Source organism: Nesoenas mayeri, assembly GCF_963082525.1.
Source record: "Nesoenas mayeri genome assembly, chromosome: 9".
Classification (NCBI taxonomy): Eukaryota; Metazoa; Chordata; class Aves; order Columbiformes; family Columbidae; genus Nesoenas; species Nesoenas mayeri.
In genome coordinates this window covers 6,789,585-6,802,766 of record NC_137557.1, presented here as the reverse complement: position 1 = coordinate 6,802,766, position 13,182 = coordinate 6,789,585, and the positions used below count along the sequence as shown (strand labels likewise).

Sequence of the window (13,182 nt, the reverse complement as noted above, 5' to 3'; positions counted from 1 at the left end):
ACTGCTGGCTTGTTACCTGCTAACCTAGCGTGTGACATGCAGGAGAAAGGAGTTTGGACATGACCAAGCTATCTCTGCACAGCACCCAGACTGTCACTCCCAAGTTGCAACGTGCCAGAGCTAATGAACCTGACCTGTTGCTGCAGCACTGCACAGACACAGCAGTTCTCTTTCTAGGCACAGCCTGGCAAGTCCATGCAGCGTGGCATGGAGCCTAAGGCTATCTCTAGCATAGGTGTCCACCTGCTAAACATGGACAAGCCGTAGGAGGCCCTCCTGGAAGGTGGCCAGAGAACACAGTTGAACAACAGCACTAAGAGTCACTTCGACTTGAAAAATGCATGCAGACACAGGGATAAGAATAACCTGGTGAGTAAACGCACAGTGGAAGAGCCCTGTCTACATCAAAGGCAGAGGACAGGCATTTCTGCATCTTGCAGTTCCTTAATTCACTTGTGCGTTTGGGTCTCGAAGAACATCAGCACATGACCAGGACTGCCTTGCTTAAGCAAGCACTTTTAGCAAAGTCACAGCAGGATTTGGTGTGAGGCAAAGAGGAGGGAAAAAAAAAACCAAAACAAAAACCACAGCCAAGCATCCACATAGAACAGAGCATTTTGAATGCATGCCCCTTCCCTCTGGTAGGACTTTCAAGGCACTGTGTTCACATTCTCCATCCTATTCAGCCCAAATAAATGAGTTCCCCAGCAAGGAATCGAGCCCATAAGACAAGGAAAACGATCTGAGCAATAGTTGCTACACTCCACTGACACCAGATCCCAGTCACACAGTCTGCACATTCAAAATTCACATTAGTTATATGTGCAAACCAGAAATACAGCTGCACGTACATCTTGGGGGTCAGCTTATAAAAAAAAAAAAAAAGAAAAAGAAAAACCACAGAGCTCAGTGTGGTGATGAGAACCATCAGTATGATGGTATGAGCACCTCAGTATGAGAACCTCTATTACCAACCTCACCACTTCAGCTGCTCCTGAGTCATATAACTGTTCTATACTGCCACAGGCTTTGAGAAAGAGGCATTTCAAGTGCACAATTAAAGGCAGGCAAACGAGCTCTGCAAATGGCAGTTGCTGGATGTTCATTCCACATTCAGTTCTTGTAGAACAAAGAGGATGCGAGCAGCTGGCAAGGAGCATTTGACGGGGAAGCTGCACTCTGGTGTCCAGGCAGTCAGCCTGGTAACTAAATCTTTGCACACTCTTTGATCAATGCATTACAGAACATCCTTCCACCAATAGTCCTCAGGGTGGGTACACAAAGGTAGTGAACGGTTACCAGATTCGCTCCAGGCCAGAGAACAAGCTCATTTTGCAGCACCAAGGCAAGTAGGATTTTTCTCTTTTCTTTTAATAAAGAAAAAAAAAAAAGGATTGTACGGTTCTCTGAAAGCAGCTAATCAAATTATTAAAGTGCTTAAAAGTTTAATGAAGAAATCAAAGCTATTAAGCAAACATTCAGCTTGATGTCTCTTTCCCTTCTTACCCACCCTTTCTCAATGCATTCAAAACTTCTTTTTGCTGTGCTACAACATGTTTGAACAGGTACTGAGATACAAACAAGTCTTGGCCCCATCTCATACAGAATGGATTGGTTGCAGATGTTCTCCTGCAAGCTACATCTTGCCTCCTACAAGAGCATTCATCTCCAAAACACATCATTTCACCTACTTTGCCTGAAGCCAAAACTCAAAGGTTATTTAATTTTTATTTTTTTTTATTAACTCTAACATACCTACAGCTGTGCAAGCAAAACCTCATCTGGTTTTTCAAGGCACAAAGAGGCAAGCGACTAAGTTTAGATAAATGTAACCAGTTTCGGGCAGTCATCTTTCTGTTCACCTCTGCAGCAGCCAACAGCAATGTCAGGGGTGCAATAAAACAAAAACCTGCTATATTTCAGAGAAGCCTGACATATTTCACTATCTTCCTAGGACAAGTCAGACATGAGCTCATACAGTGGCAGGTGAGTCAGTGACGAGTCAGACAATAGGCTCCTTAATTAAGCTTTAGGGGCAGATGATCCCTTGAAGGTGTAATCAGATTGGTATGGCCAGTGGAAAAAAAAAAATTTATATATATATATATATATTAAAAAGCTGAGTGAACTGTTACACCCTTGCTGAGCTCTGCCAGGCATGGTGAAGGCAGCATGGTGCCGGAGAGCCCCCAGGAATACCTGACCATCCCGCACCGCTCCCCGGCAGTCAGCGCCTGTCTGCACCCTCAGCCCGGCTGCTCCTGGGAGCAGAGAAATGCTGATTTCCCCAGCGAGCAGGTTATGCTGGGGTCACACTGCAGATGCAGCGTGATCCAGGGCAGTCTAGGGTAAGGTGCGCTCCAGGACTTTGACTTCCAGAGGCATGGGGGTGATTGGCAACAGCTCAGACCTGACCTGTGTGGCAGGGTGGGAAGTGGTCATGCGTTAGTCATTCCCAGTAACTAACCAACAGAGTCAATCTCAGCCACATGTTTATTGACCCTTAAAATGCGACCAAGATCCCCCACTTAAGAGAAGGAACCCAAGAGTTCTGTTTAGGAAGCTTCCCTGAAATAAGTTGCACAACATGAACATCAGTATATTGAAACAAAATAGCCCCATTAAACTGATTGCAATTGGCAGGGTGGTAACAGCATCAGGGCAGTTTTGCACTCGCAACATCAGACGTGCAGCACAGAAAGGGCTTTTTTTGCAGCATGTGTCCCTGCAAATTCAACCTGGAACCCAGCCTGCCTGCAGAGCTGCTCTTCCCATCAGCTAGGGACCTCCCTCGGAATGTTAGCAGCACCAGAGCAACCCAGTTCTCCCCACTCGTATCTTGTACAGATCAGTCTGCTGAAAAACAAACCCAGAAAGACAGACTGCAACTTTTGCAGCCCTTTCGAGAGGCATTGCAAAGGAAACTGGCAAAAATTACTCAGAGGAGTCCACACGCAAAAGGGATACCAAATAAAGGTCCAATTTATCAATTCCTTATAGAAACTGCATCGCAAAGCAACCAGTCCACATAATTTGTCAAGCCTTATGGAACTAATGATGACTTTTCTGAAGCTTTTCCTTGGCCTCCCCACTTCCTTTATGGCTGCCAGTACTGCAAAAGATTTTAGTAGGATATCTAGAAATGCACAGACTGTTTTTTGTTGGAGTTCACTTTGCTCATATGCCCACAAGAACCCACCAAGGATGACTAAGTACAAGTAATGTGAGCAGTAGAAGAGATGGGAGACAAGGAACTCATCACAAAACCAGCCACCACCTCACTGATGAATGAAGAGGTGTCATTCAGTGCTCAGCCACCCAACAACCATCTCACAGGAAGATTTTTTCCTCTGCCACCCATGGCAATGCTGACGCTTAAATGCAAACAGAGCGAGTGTGCCGACTGCCCTGTGAACACCCTCCAGGCTGGGCACCCAGCCTAGGGGAACAGCTCCCATCCCTTCCCCATGGGAAACTCTTCCAGCCCCTCATTTTAAGGGGGTTCCAAGGGGCTCTGGGTGCAGGTTTGATAGCAAGCTTGGGCTCACTCTGCTCCTGTTGCAAGGTCAGGAAGAAGTCAGCTCCCAGCCACAGCCCACACAGTTGAGCTAATAAGCCCCGACAAGTGGCAGGGTGAGTTTGCTGAGGCTCAGCACCACAGCTACCATGGAAGTGCTGGTACAGCATCATGCTAGGGCTACATAACAGGAAGAGGCTTTCCTTCATGCCATTGCACTCAAACAGCCTCTGCGTCAATAATTTTTACACCTGGTGGACCTGACACCTGTAAAGCTTAAGATCTGAAACAAGGGAAGCAATAACCCAAGTGGCACTCAGGCAGCTTCGAGCTTTAGCCTGGAGATACATTTTGGTGCCTTCAAAAGTCAGTTTGTAAAGACACTTTAGAGTCACATAAATAAGTCAAAAAGAAGAGGCCTGAAAGCTAAGGTTAGTGATATGAGATGCACAGCAAGGAGCAATCCCCCACAGTCACCCCCGGGCATATCACATCAAGGGTCTAAATGCTTTACAACACGGGATCATGGTGACATAGTCCCATATCTGAGAGTGGGAGTATGAAAAGGGGGAAGAGGAAGAATAGAGACAAAGGGAATGACTTGCACAATGTTACCCAGATTACATCTAAATCACAGGGCAGGAGCAGCTCTGCAGCTGGGCCCAGGGCCAAACCCACTGCTGGTCCACGCTGCTTCCAGCAAGGGCATCTCAGGGCATCATGGATCTTCTCCCCAGAAGGAAAGCCTGGTGCGCCCCAGGGCACAGAGCCTGAGTGGCAGCACTTCAGGGATGCTCTGTAAGGCAGCATGACCATCACAGCTAACGGGGAAAACAACAGCGCCAGAACAGTTAGACCCAAGTCCCTCTTCGTTTGTTCAGGAAAGACAGGTCAGCCTTTGAGTGCTGCTTTCCAGTAGCACATTTTGCAGTTTTCTGTAAAGCTGAACTTAGATGAACTTCAGCAGCTAATGTGTATCAGCAGATCATAAAACACTCCATTTAATCAGAGAAGTAATATTTTGCTCTCTTTAAAAAGACCCACTCGCATAGAATACATCCAAAAAAAAAAAAAAAAAAAGGGAGAAGCAGCATTTTCCTTCTGTGGCTCCACCATGTTTTGCTCCAATTTTTAAGCATTATCTTTAACAACTGGAAACAATAAAGTTTGTATCAATACTCAGGTCTATTTGCAAGAGGATATAAGCTCTTATATGGGTAGCTATCCTATTGTGTTGACAATAAGAAATCTGACACACCTGCACACAGCAAAACCTCAAGAAAATATTTCCATTGCATAATAAAGTTCATGCTCTTTCTATACAGAAGCCAACCCTACCCAGGACACTTATTTTTTTAAACAAAGTAGGACATTTCTTCATAGTGTATGGTTTGCCAAGCACTGGAGTTGAGCCCTTAGTGTACACAGCACCACCAGTGCAACACACACAAAATTACCCTTGCTCCAGCACACCGCCAAACTGCTGCTTGCTCTGTATCACTTTGGCAGGGAAATAATATTTATGACAACTGTGATATTTCAGCTGACCTAAAGGAAGGAATCACCTTCTCTAAGGACAGCCTTTGTCTGCAAGGTGAGCAATACACCTCATGCACCAGCCTGCCTGAAAACCCTTACCTCAAAGTAACTTACTAAACAGTCAAACCAATTTTTACTTTTTGCACAAAGTTTTTTGTGGGATTTAAATACCTTCTACCAGTGCTCAGTTGACACGGTTTAAGCTATACAGCTCAATGGTATGGGGAAACAGTCAGGTTTTTAGGAAACCCTCCTTGCCCTGGGGTGGGCTGCCTCCCAGCTGGCCGTGACCTCTGAGGCGGTGAGGAGGCGACTGCTGATGCTTCATTTGAACTCTGCTGGGCTGCTTTGCAAGCTTAGAACTTGCAAAGTCCAAGAGAGCTCAGCAGCTTTTACAAGCCGGCCTAGAGGCAGTCCCCATGCTCAACACTACCACACACGCACAGAGAAAGCACATTCTAAAAAAGGCAAAAAAAGTCACTCCAAAATACTACCAGTTTGAAAGTTTTAGCACTCCTGGCGCCTTGGTTTCCCTTCTCTAAAATGGCGATTATGCTCTTGATTTGCCTACTGAGCAAAGGTGTTTGCTGATTAGGGAAGTAATGTTTGTGTAACACTTTGAAGATTTAAAGTACTACATTAATCCTACATGTTGTTCTTAGTAGAAGCCAATTTTTAACTAAGAGGGAAGAAAAAAAAAAAGCTGATTTAAATAGTGACCCTCCCCTACTTCAAGATGTTCACTCATCTCCCAACATCAGCTATTCTTATCTGTAAATGTTTTTTTAACCCTTCCTTCTCTTAGTTCTCAGAAACCACAGGTCTCATTCAGCTTTTATTTGAAAAATGGCTTCTTTCCAGGCTGTGGCTGTTTCTTGTAAAGTTAATTCCTTTGGTAATACTGCTGGAGGCACATTGGTATGTTTGGTGTGTGCGTGTATACATATATATTTTCCCCCTTTTCACACGGGGTTGTTTTTATATATGTGTAGTGAAAGATACCTAATCCAGGATTATGATTTTCTTTTTGCCTTTCTCATGAAAGTGGGTGGGGCTTTTTTGTGCAAGTTGCATTGAAAATTATATTTAATTAACACTTTTTCCTCTCCACATAGCCAAAAAAAAAGTTTCTTGCACTTAATTCTCTCCCTCTGAATTTTTCTTTAAAAAATAATTACAACTTTAAAACAAATTTTATGAAGGAAAAAAAGAAGGAAATAAAGAATGATGCCAGTACAACTAGATGGTGCTTGTATAAAACAGCAGAGGGATATTCTGCCCCTTTGGAGGACATAACCCTTCCTCACAACTACTTTCTCCATCCTCTTTATTTGTGACTCTAATGTCTCAGTGCTTTTTACCTGCAGATCCTGGAAGACCTGTAGCAACCTCTAACTGGTCTCCTGTTACACTGGGAGAGAATCAGCCATGAACGTAGCAACCAAGAAGATAAATCCCAACTGAAAGAGAAGGACATTCACAACACCTGAAGCCTCCTTTCTCCCAGCAGGTCGGGTGTGCTGGTGCCCAACAACAACTGTGCAGTTCAGAGGGCAGAGCACAGAGAACCGGAAGGCAGGAGACCCAGATTTTCTGTTCCGAGCTCTGTCATCACGGAGGGCACTGCTCTGATAGAGAACATATAGCAAAACTCCTCACTACAATGACAGCTGTTCGAATGAGGAGGCTATATCGCCTTGATAGGCTTTAGAAAACCGTAAAGGATACAAAAAGGGAAAGCTAAGACAGCTCACATCATGAGAAATTTCCTGGAAACTATTACACAGATCTGTAGAGCTGCTTGTAAAGAGTAACAGAAGACAACTGCTAATAAAAACAAAATATACATGACAGAGATTAGGGGCAAAAAGCACAATTATATTCTAATGGGAACCTCATGCACTCAGATCTCCTTCTACTCAACCATAAAAACCCAAACAGAAGCCAGCAGGTCTCTCCTGGCTGGTTCTCACAGGTGAACTGGTTCTTCCCAGCATTGCTAGCTTGAAAACACCTCTCTGCCGTGAGAAAGGCACCTCCTTCAAAGACAACAAGCCCGGCTCCTCTCTTTCCAGGTAGATGACCTACCACAAGTTACATATGCCTCAGCAGCATGAGTGTTAAGGCCCTGTAGTGTCACACAGAGGGAACCACACTTCACAAGCTCTTCAAGCAGGAAAGCGCAATCACCACCTCTATGTGCATGAGAATGATGGTGGCAATCGACACCTGCCCTGTCTGCCCTGTGCCAAGAGCCCGTGTGTGCTAGAAACAGTCTCTTCAGGCAGGCACAGCTGCAGAGAGCTTGGGGAAGCCAAATCTTAACCGCTTCTCACCCGAGACAAATGCCCAAATATGGGAGCGATCGTGCTTTGCCGAGAGCCACGGGGAGCCCATCCCTTAGCTCAGAATCATTGCATCAGCTCTCGCAGCGTGAGCATCTGAAAGCTGCAACCGCATCCCTCCTCTGCTGCCTGCTCCTTCCAAATCGCTTCTCTCCCTTCAGATTAGAGGCGTCATTTCCCTTCCTCACTCCTGCTGTAACAAGGAGGGGTTATCACGAGCAAAATTAACTTTGTTGGGCTGAAGAGAAAGCCTACATTGAGAGACATGAAAGGATTAGCAGCATGGGCAGGAGGTGACTGATTTCATTGTTTGGTAAGGTCTGCAGACCCTCTGCATAAATGCTGCTCTTTTTCAAGAACCCTTCTCAGCTGCCCTGTGCAAACAGATAAAGCCTACATGATTGCTGATGAGGAGCCTTCAATGACAGGGAAATTCCAAATCCTGTTGCAAGACCACTTCCACACTCCTCCTTGGCAGCTTTAAAAATAATATTCAAAGGTAAAATGAGAAAGCTCAAATTGCACTGACCAACACGCCACCAAGTAGTAACAAAGCAAAGATTTCACATAAACACTTAGCACAGTCCCATATGTATGTTCATTGGGAGAGTCTTTTTCTTTTAAAAAAAGAAAAAGAAAAGAGTTTTCATGTGTGTTGCAGAGAGGTAATCAGCAGCTGAGACGTAACTGGACATTACCAGTGTTAAGGAAACAATGCGCTATTTGAAGATTATTTAAGAGAGCACTGAACACATAATTAAGGACTGTTGAGTCAAGGCGATGTGCACATCTAATTGCCCTCTCACTGCTTCACTGTGCTTGTGCACGGTCCTCTAATTCATTTTATAGAGACTGGGAAAAACTTTCTCAGTTTTACCAGGTGATTCAGAATCAATCTGAAATAAAGAGGCTGAGATAGCCCAGCCAAGGAATCTGTATGCCTAACCACAGAAACTTGTTATTTCTCATGTGGACTGCTTTAAGTGCATTCCTTGCAATGCATCTTTCTAAATCCACTAACCCTGGCCAGCACAATCCATTCACTTGCTTTCATGCATGTTGCACAGCTTTACTAGAAAATAGTCCAAAGTCTGAGCATTTTCTTACAGCTGTAGGTACAGCTGAGTTTACTGAGAAACAAGAGAACCAGTGAGCCCAACTGGAACATGAATTGCAGTTTTGCAGAGCTCAGTGTTTCATAACAAAGCCGTGCAAGGACCAACCCAGCTCAGCTCCAACGTACTGCAGGGCATGAGTATAAGCTGCTGAACTCAGGTATTGCCAATACCTGAATTATGCAAGTCTTGAAGGGCTGGGTGTCTTTCTCAGCAGAATCAAAAATTTGCAAATAAATTTCAGTTTTCATTTAAAAACTTAAAGCTTTTTCTGCCTTATTTTTCCTTAACCCTCGTGACTACCAGGGAAAGCTTTAAAAGATTTAGTAGATGCACCCTAAAGGCTCAAAAACCTTGGGGAGAATAAGAAGAACCTGTTTGTCTTTTTTTAAGAGTCTCATGACTTATAAGGTGGTATCTTGCTTATGCGAATGGGTGGATCCAATTCATTTTTTGATAGCTTGCATTTGGCAGTAATGTTACCTTTTCCTTACCTTGACATACAGTTTTAGTTTTTACTTTCCTTCTGCAAACATGTTCTTCCCCATGTAACAGGTTCTGCTAGTGACAGGTGATTGCCAAATCTTTTTTTAGGGGGAAAACTGAGTTCTGGTTGTTTATTTATTTATTTGCACTCAGAGTGGGTGGGGAAGATCAGCACACAACTTCCACAAAGGAAAAAAAGTCTGAGGTGGCAGGCTTTTGAAATGCCTTGTTTTCTTCTGCTGCAAAAACAGGAGGAGATATCGCAAGGCATGGGAATTCTCACAAAGGAAATATCCCACAATAAAGGACACACAGTCCTGGATATGTTCTTATTCACCCAATTCATAGGGCTTCTCACTCAGCCTCAACAACCTACTCTCTATCTCGGCATCACAAAAGGTTGACTCCTTGTTCCTTCACAGCATGGTTTTCAATAAGTTTTTATTGTACCATGAGTAGGCATGTGAGAAAATTTGTTCAATTCAGACTATTAAGGCTTTTGTTTTTAAACACTTCAGTAGAGTTTAAATTGTTAAAGACTTTCCTTCTGAAAAGACTGATTAACCTGCTCATATTCTTACTTGTGTTCTCAGATTATTAATTAAAAGAAATAATCAAGGATGCTTATAAAGTTCTCTGCAATCCAATCTCAATTTGTCATCATTAATTAGTTCAAAATTGCATACAAATGAAGAGCTAACCTGATTAGACAGCATGTTTTACTGGAATTCCTACTTAAGGGCATGAAAGACTTCAGAGAGAAAATTTGTAATATTTTCAAAGTGAACTGCTCATACATATGAAATCACCCTCTCACCTAGCAGCAGCTAATGTTTCTCTCTGCAATTTTGGGTGAGTTTTTTTTCTTTTCACCTTTAATTAGGAGCCCATCACCAACCCCAGCAGAGAAGCAATCCTGATGTTACACGCATCCCCCCCTCCCAGTCTATCCTGTACAAATACTGCTGTTTTGGCAAAGGGTGCCCAGTATCCTAGGACAATAAACCTGCTCCACATAGTATGCAGAACTTGGAAGGAAGAAAAAAAAACGTTTTCAGAAAAAGATATGATTTGAGGGCTGTTTTCAGAGACATAACATTTAAGTACTCAGTGAGTACCCTCTCTCCTTTCTCCCACCTCCAAAAGAAGAATCCTTGAGATCTACATGTGATTCTAGATTACCACCTCCAAAGCATGCACTTGGGAGCTAAACGCACAAAGTGGCCAAAAAAATCAGAAGCATCTTCACAGGTCTCTAATCCTCCCATGAAAGCAGCTCTTGCTTTTTAGAGAAATAACCCAGTCCTCTTACCGAGCCCACAACCTTCGCTCCCATGACCTAATCTGACATGACTCAGCCCAGAACCTCGGATGAGCTCTGGTGAAATGCCTTGTCAGACAGGACAGTAGATCCCCTGTCAGTCACCACCGAACCTTCCCAGCAGGACAAGGAGGGTCAGCCTGGCTCATCCTCTCCCAAAATGGGGAAACTGTGATACCATGGATTTCCTTATTTAATATTGTTGCCCCGGGGAACAGCAAGAAGGAGAAAAAAAGAACTAAGAAACAAGGCTTTCAAGTTTTGGGCTCTTAGTAAGGGTGGGGCCATCAAGTAATTAAACTTTTAATAGGTCACTGCAGTGGAAGAAACTCTTCCAGTTGGGTAAGTTTCTAATCCATCATTAAAAAAAAAGACAGCAGGCATTAATCAAAGCATATGAAGTCACATGGGGGGAATGAGCAACTCCAAGAACTGGCTCTTGCTGAGAGGATGGGGCAATCACGCCTCCTTTCATCAACATTTCACGCAGGTTTCCACATCTCTCAGGACAGCAGTGGGAAAGAGAGCCTTCACGTCCTTCCCCACCCACCCCATTGATAAAGCTGTCGAACGCACATTGCCAACCGCTCAGGAGTCCATGTGAAATGAGTTGGTGGATTAATTAGCAGAAGGGCAGAGCTCTGAAGATGGAAAGATGCTCGACTGCGAAAGGCATATTGATTGAAGGTCCCCAGCCACCACCACAAGCCTGTCATCATTCACTGCCAACATACAGCACATTGCCAGCTCCTAGATCTAGGTCACTTGGCTCAGCACAGGAGCACCTGGACTATGCTTGCTCCTCCCTGACCAGAAAGCTGTTTGGGACCCCATTCCTTTAGTAAAAATACATGGACTTATCTCTAGACAGACTGCAACAGGGAGTACGTCTTCATCTGTTGGTATTGTGGTCCATATCAGGGCAGAAGAAAAGAAGGGGAAGCTAAATGTGCATGGCCCCAGGCTGCACATGTCTGGTGACTGTACTCACCAAGGAGAAATTTTATTTATTTTTTTTAAAGCCAGCATGTAATCTGATCTACTACTACTACCCAGGTCTACATTAAGACTCAGCCTCCAATTCTACCCCAGAAAGCCACTGTCACTGCAGTGAAACATCTCAAGTGCTTGCTTAACTTTAAGCTTACGAGTAGCTCGCTTGTCTTCAGCTCTGCTGGAACAGCCTACAACACACGTTCAAACCTCATTTCAAAAGACCGCTTTTCATAGTTGAAAGGACAGCATCAAACACCCTGGTTCCCTGCAGCTGCATTAGATAATTCTTTGTACCACATGTATCAAAAGAGAACGTCTTTTCATATATCCTTCAAAGGACCTTCTCCAGAGCAGTCTGCAAAACTCCAAGGGCAGTATTTTCTTGCTTTGAGAAATGGAAAGCAGAACTGATCAACTATTTCTTTATTTAAAGGGAAGTGAAAATAAATCCTGTGTGTAGTGTGAGTGAAGAAACTTGGACATGAAAACAAGCGTGAACTACAGCAGGGCATCACTCCCAATGCAGATAAGGAAAAGGTGAAATTTCAACATCACTTAAAAATCCATCACCCTTTTATGCAAAAAAAAAAAATGGAAAATTTGGTCTTGAGCAGACATATCATGTTTTAACCCCATGAAACGCAATTTCCCAAACAAAGTTATTGTTACCAGTTTTAGACAAGTTTTACTGGAAAAGGCTTTTAAATGCAAAGGATGCAAACTTACAGTGATTTATTGTTATCTTGCATCTTTATCCAGAGTGGAGAGCACACAGGCTCTGCTGCTTTGCTGGCAGCAGGGGCTGGGAGATTTGTTTGTTAGGTGCAATTCCTGCTAGATTGTATTTAAATCTGAGATTGAAGTAGTTTCTCAGGTTAAAAAACAAACAAACACAACAAACAAAACAATCTATACTATTTCTATGCTCTTAACTTTCAGTAAAATTTATGGGTTTTTTTCTTTCCTTAATAAATAAAAAGTTTAAAAATGAGTCCCTGCTTTAATCAGGTAGCGTGAGGTAGGGCATTATTCACTGCACCTACTCCAAGTGCTTGAAGTAGAGGAAGGCAAATATTGAACATCTTTAAGACAGCAATATTCTCCACTGCAAACATCTCTACCCTAGAGTCCTAAACTACAACAGGACATACAGGTCCAGCAGTGCTGTGTCCTGGGCTACAAGGTTTCTAGAGCTTAAGCAAACAAGCCACCTCCACCAAAAATCAGGAGCTGGGCTTCAGGTTTCAAGCTCCATAGATTTATATACATATATATAAGAAAGGTACTATTTTGACAGCAAGAACAAAGCATTAAGGAAAAGCGAAAAACAAAAAAAAAAACCCAAACAACATACATATACATACACATAAGCAACCCAAACACTGCAGGGCTGACCTGAGCTGCTGACACTGGGGTTCCCACACCAGCTGCAAGAGGGGAAGGACAAAAAGAGAACGTCCTGCACTCCATGGGTCGGAGCCAGGAGCACCACCTCCATCCCACCGGCACAGCCCGGCATGCCAAACCTCACACAAACCCACAGATGCTGAAGAAAGGCAATGGAAGTGCTGAAGCCATGCTTATGTCCACCCCGTATTTTACTCCAGCACACCTGCTAGACCCAAACGGACAACCACCGTTTCATCACGCATAGCGACTGTTTTTTGGCAAGGTGTTTCATTCACCTGGGATTTAGTGATATTATAGAGGGTCAAAGTCCCACCACACCCTCCCAGAGCAGCCAAGATAAATCTCTCCTTTCTGTGTGACATGTCATGCACTAAAGAGGACATGGGTCACTCTGTTCTTGCACAAGCCTGCATATGTATCATATGAACAGTATCACTACTGGCATCAGGACCG

At 43.8% G+C, this 13,182-nt stretch overlaps 1 protein-coding gene across 7 annotated transcripts in view; it reads right to left on the bottom strand.

Annotated features, from left to right (window-relative positions):
* The window catches only part of TP63 (tumor protein p63), a gene marked incomplete at both ends in the record, with an annotated part of 103,254 nt that overhangs the window by 35,539 nt on the left and 54,533 nt on the right, over positions 1-13,182 (bottom strand). The gene's annotated exons all lie outside the window — the stretch shown is intronic.